The sequence below is a fragment of the Poecilia reticulata genome, chromosome 13 (assembly GCF_904066995.2).
Source record: "Poecilia reticulata chromosome 13, P_reticulata-male-v2, whole genome shotgun sequence".
Taxonomy (NCBI): domain Eukaryota; kingdom Metazoa; phylum Chordata; class Actinopteri; order Cyprinodontiformes; family Poeciliidae; genus Poecilia; species Poecilia reticulata.
Genome location: NC_088842.1, coordinates 9,506,092 through 9,512,236, shown reverse-complemented (window position 1 = coordinate 9,512,236; position 6,145 = coordinate 9,506,092).

The following is a 6,145-nucleotide window of genomic DNA, read 5'->3' as shown; positions in this document are numbered from 1 at the left end:
TCTCTCTGGTTTCCAGCAGCCGATTTACGCGCTGTCGTCATCACCGTTTCCTATCACGGCAGTCATTTGGGGAGGGAGATTAAAGCAGCTCCACTACCAGCGTGGAGCCGGTGCAATAGACAGCTGTTTCATTTATGGCAGGAGTCTGTTCTCGGGTCAGTCCAATACTGACACTGCAAGCTGCCCGAGAGGCAATTTGCTACATCTGCATACTAATGAAAGAGAAACCTGGGCGTTTAAAAAAAAAAAATCTGTCTGCACATGAATAGATGAATGAGTTTGGATTTGTGTTCAAGGTGACCAGCATTTTGCCCTTTTAATCCACGTGATCGCTAACAAATCTACGTATATTTTTTTGGGTGATTTTATTTAAAAGAACAACGCAAAGTGCCAAAAAGGGAAGAGGAACAGCTCAACAGTTTTCAAATGTTTTAAAAATCGTTTTAAATAGTGTGAAATGCTTTCTCTCCCAATTTAGCATATCTAGTCATTACAAATTTCACCCAGTTCTCTTTGCAAAACAGCTGAAATTCATTCTGATTACAAAAAGCGCATCTGTAATTATTGTTTTCAGTTTTAAACTAGATTGAAATCTAGACTTTGTGTGGATATGGATCTAAACCATTCAGTTGCCCCAGCTGGACAGTGTTTTCACTGGGACGTTCAGTGTTAGTTTAATTCAACAGTGTAGCCAAAAAAAATCAGTTTATTCTCATCTGACCAGAAGACCTTTTTGGTCATGTTTGCTGAATCTACATAACTTACAGAAAACTATAAACTACAACTCCTTATGATATTCTGTCAAGAATATAGATCTCTTTTTTTTTGCAACCCTTTAATAAAAGTAAAACTTGTTGAGCACATGTAGTAGATTCAGCCACCCGAACTGTGGATGTTAAAGGTTTGCAAAACACCATGTAATTGGCATCAATCCAATACCATGTAATCGGATAGATCCGATAAGATTCTGATACGATATCAATACTTTTCGTTAGTTACGTTTTATATATTCTCAAACTTCTGTCTTTTGGGTTCTTTCTTTCATCTTGTTAAAACTTGGATTTTAACAAAATGATTACGATTTGGTTTGCGTTCATTGGTGTTTACAACATACTTTATTAACATCTTGACATGACAAACAAACAGAAAAAGACAGAACAAACATGTGTGCATCTGTTCCTAAATAAGGTGCTAAAAAATGTCATTTGAGATCAAATAAAAACAATTTTATAAGCTGTGAGACGAAACTACAACAGATAAAAAAAGATTCGATAAATCAGGCTAGTATTTATCTAATACAGACACCAACTTGGTATCGGTATCGTCGTTATTTTTGGATTTGATCCACCCACTTTTAAGAAGATGTCTCCAACAAGTCAATGCTGGCGTGTTCCTCCTGGTAGAATCTCCATTTAATCCTCTCTCTTCACACAACCAGTCAGATTAAGTTTGACGATCAAGTCTTGAAAAGTTAAAACGAAAAGCTCCTCGGGATGCTTGAAGCTCGGGATGTTTTGATCACCTCCGCTTTAGATTTCGCGACTTTATTCCTGGCCTGTCTACTGCATTGATCTTGTTCTGTAACAAACCTCAGAGACCTTCGCATAGCAGGTGAATTTTTTGCTGAGATTCAATTAAGTCCACTGTTTAATAATTATGTGTCTTCTGAAGGCAGCTGTTTGCGTAGATGATTGTTTTTCTTTCTACTTTTGTCTCTCCAGTATTCAGCTGTGTGTGGTGTTACTGCAGTGCTCTTAAAACTGCATCGATGGTGAGGAGATTACATAACCGAGATCATTCTTTTAATTTAATCTAAATCTGCAAAGGTAAGCGATTAGCTGTTAAAGATCGCTGCAAATTAGGTTAGGAAGCTAATGGAGAAGTTTCCAGACCGGACGTTGTGCGTTCGCGCTCTTTAGTAGCAGTTCAAAGACGTACTGAAGAGTTTTTCATCTACAGGGATGCCTCATTACAGTGGTTCAATCTGGAGAGACTCAGACGGAGAAAGAAAGCGATTAAAGGAGTTTAATGACAAAATGAACATGAAAATAAGTCCTTTGGCGTTCAGGCCCCGGCCGGGGACGTCGAGCTGGACTTCGATAAGCTCGATGAACTTTCCTGAAGCAGCAGAGGAATGTAGACCTCCCAGGGCCTGTACTGGTGGCGGCGGTCGGAGGAAGATGAGGCCTGAGAACCAGGAGCAGAAGGTGGAGATGGGGCGGAGGTGGGTTGATCGCAGCTGGTGAGCAGAGGAGGCCATGGGTGAAGGTCCTTATGAACTGGTGCCCAAACGATGATTGGCTGGAGCGAGGCTTGGACCGGCGCCGATAGGTCCAGGTTGCAGAGAGGGAGGCGCTGATTGATGAGGCAGGTGCGACTAGAGTCTTCCAGACTGAACTTTTGTCAAGACTCCATTAGTGAAAGGACAAATATGATTTAGATGGGATTTAAAGAGTTTTTGTGACCGAACAGAGATGTTCTTTAAAAAAAAGAAAGAAATGAGGTCAGCCTGCCAGGATTGTATTTACCTCCTGTTCGCATTTACTGTCAGAGAGGAGAGGCGCTCACAAAGCAAGAGGACAAAAGTACACGATAATGAAATTAAAAAAGAAAATTAACCTCGCTTCACCCGCCCTAATGGAAGTCGTCCTACAAAAGTTCATCATAATCTTGTTTGTCACAGAGACGCAGCAGTTCGATGAGTTATTAATAAGCCTGATGTTCTGTTAGCTGTAGGTTAAAGAGGGGACAGCAGCGGTGGATTCAGCCAACCAAAAATAAAGCTCCTAGTGGAAAAAAAAAAAAAAAAAAGTTAAACTGTGAGAGCTTGAGAGAGTGTCCGCTTGTGCGCGTAAATCCTCGTCTCATCTCTCCCTGTGGTGCTCAAGGATTTTCAGGCTGAAGGACTCCTCACTCTGCCCAAAAGGGTTCATGGGTGTTCATTCATTGACTCTTAGGTCCAAAAATAGTGACGGCTTAGTGTGCTGTGTGTTTGTTCCTTTTCTCACGCTTTAAGCGGGACACATTCAGAGGTTTTCATGTATTTTCCAAAACCCCCTGTGTTATTAAATTACGCTCATCTAACTATCCCGTGCTCTGTGTGTGGTACGACTGCAAAACATGAATGTGAATGTACCCGACCCAAGGCCCTAGAATTACATCCGAGTCGAGCTAAGTGACTTGCAGCCGGCCTAATGATTCAGCTCTCTCCGGGGCCACGAGGACACACGCAGAAGAACATGAGAGGACGAAAAAACATAACCCACGAGCATACAGAAACACCAAAACACACACGCACACAAACAGAGCAATTTCACACATCAATGTGACCTACTTTGTGCGAACGCACGCGTGTGTTGACGTGCGTCGCATGCATGGTTCGTTCACGTGTGGGGGGATGGAGGGGGGGGGAGGAAAGGAAAGGTGAGAGTGCAAGTCTGTAAGGTTTTCACAGACAAGTGCGCTGGTGAGGCAGCGGGGAAATGTGATGAAAACTGATCTGTTAGGAAATATGAAAAGCTAACACCCTGACAAGTTGCATCTAGAAATCTATTAATAGAGGAGAAACTCTGTGTGGATTTTACGTGGAGATTGAAAACGACAGAGGTGACACACCAGCGGGGGGGGGGGGGGGGGGAGCCTCTAATGAAGACATCATTAGATCATTTATTGACGTTATTAAGATGAATATTTATAGAAAGTGACATACAGTTGCAGTAATAGAAAAATGCAGTATGGCTTCCCACCCAGTTAATAATGAAATGGTCCCACCTAGCTAAAGCTGAATTTATGGCTATGTAATACCAGTGACTAATCACTCTGAAATCTGTATTTGATTTATGCTAAATGAAGCATCTGGAATGAATTTGATTAGTTTTAGTTCAAAATTTAGATTAGTTTTCTTTTATCTATTTCCTGCTAGTTGACAACCAGAGTCAACTCAAGAAACTTTAAAAGACTATCAGTTTATATGCAGAAAGCAATATTCAATTTAGTTGCAGATATCTGATGAACTTGAAGTAAACTGCATGCCTTCTGATCCAATACTGCAGCTCCACTCAACAAATTAAAATATTAAAAAGCTCTTTTATTTTAGGAACATTATCACCAAGCGAAACACATTATAGATTAATTACACATTGGTTTTGAAAGTCTGTATTTCTGTAAATTATGATTGTCCATTTAAAATTAATGAAAACATGCAGCATGTCACTTTTTTAAAGCAAAAAAAGTATATATATATATTTCTTTACATGTTTGTAAAATCTCATGATGAGTGTTTTTAAAGCATAGGAGCAGCAGAAGTGGAGAGCTGATTATGAAGAATGTTTAATGAAAAAATGCTGGACAAACTTTCAAAAATCACAGGGAGCCAGAGCGAAACAAAAACAGGACAGCAAGGAAATAAACTGGAGGGACTAGCAAAGGGTGAGAGCAACAGAAGTGTTTAATTACTGGGAGAGTGAATGTGGAACAATGGACCAGAACTGATTGGTTAACTGACTGCAGGTGAGAGAGAGAGAGAGAGAGAGAGAGAGAGAGAGAGTGTCACAGAGGGTGAGGGAGAGCATAGGAAGGATTAAGAAGTAAATCTAACACTAAAGAATAACTAGACCTAAGAAACATTAAACATAATCAAATCACCAAAACAAACTAGGATCTGACATAAAACTATCACTGTGTTGTGTTATGCTATCAATAATCTGAAAAGAATTGAGCTACAAAAAAAACATATTTTTGTAAAAGTTACATACTGCAGCTTTAAAATCAGAACATTACATCAGACCAATCAAAAAAACAAAAACTATTTTTTAACAAACAGAAATGTGGGTTCGATAAAATATGTTTATCAGATTCTTAAAGGCTTGACTGTAAGATAAAATAAAAATCAGTTCTTTCATTGCTGTCAGTTTAAGCATTCAAACATATGGTATTTTGCAAAATATGATCAATTTAATAAAACACATTCTGCAGCAAAAGGCTTAAATATGCATTCGTTATAGAGTAAAAGTTAATTACAACTTACCAACAGCACATTTGTAACAATATGCAACACCCAGTACAGTATACACATAATTTCAAGTTCTGAAAAGAAAGTCCTTCCTGAAGTCAGAGGTGACAAACCTTACTGTGACATTTATAATGATTAGGGAACATGTTCTGCATCCGTCGCTACAAACGTTTGCATCTGCAGTTGCCTGTTTCAAAGACGCTCTGCGGATGGTGCAGTGTGTGATGGAGAGACTGGGGAGTATTTTCCATAATGTGTAATAGTTTGAAAAGTATCCAGTTTGCAGCCAGCCTTAATTATCAGTCCATTTAATCTCCTGCTGTCTCTGGGTCTGCAGAGTAGCATAGTTAGCTACTCTGCTAACAAACGACAACAAAGAAAAGTGCAGCCGGCGACAGGAGACTGCCTCAAGAGCTCCTGAGCAAGATAAAGTGGCCGCATGCAGGGAAGGGCCAAGTCATATTATCAGCAATAAATTAAGTTGCTGATAATATCTAACACCTTACACTGTTAGATTAGTTAGAATAAACCAAAGTAAGTCTGTTGATCGTTGGAGATTGGCACCAGCACCCCTTGCTACCCGTTAGGGATAAAGGTGTAAGATAATGGATGGACGGTTGGATGGATCGCCAAGGATACCAATAATTGTGCCACTGAAGATTTTGCTCAAAAGACAAATATTTTTCAACATGGGATCTTTTGTTTTTTTCCCCCAACTGAATAAATGTACGGGCTGCACAGTGGCGCAGTTGGTAGAGCTGTTGCCTTGCAGCAAGAAGGTTCTGGGTTTGATTCCCGGCCCCGGTCTTTCTGCATGGAGTTTGCATGTTCTCCCTGTGCATGTGTGGGTTTTCTCCGGGTTCTTGGGTTTCCTCCCACAGTCCAAAAACATGACTGTCAGGTTAATTGGCCTCTCCAAATTGCCCCTGGGTGTGAGTGTGTGTGCGTGGCTGTGTGTCTCTGTGTTGCTCTGCGACAGACTGGCAACCTGTCCAGATGACCCCGCCTCTCGCCCGGAACGTTAGCTGGACATAGGCACCAGCAACCCTCCTGACCCCACTGAGGGACAAGGGTGTAAAGTCAATGGATGGATGGAATAAATGTACCGATACTTGTCTGTGTTAGAACATGTGA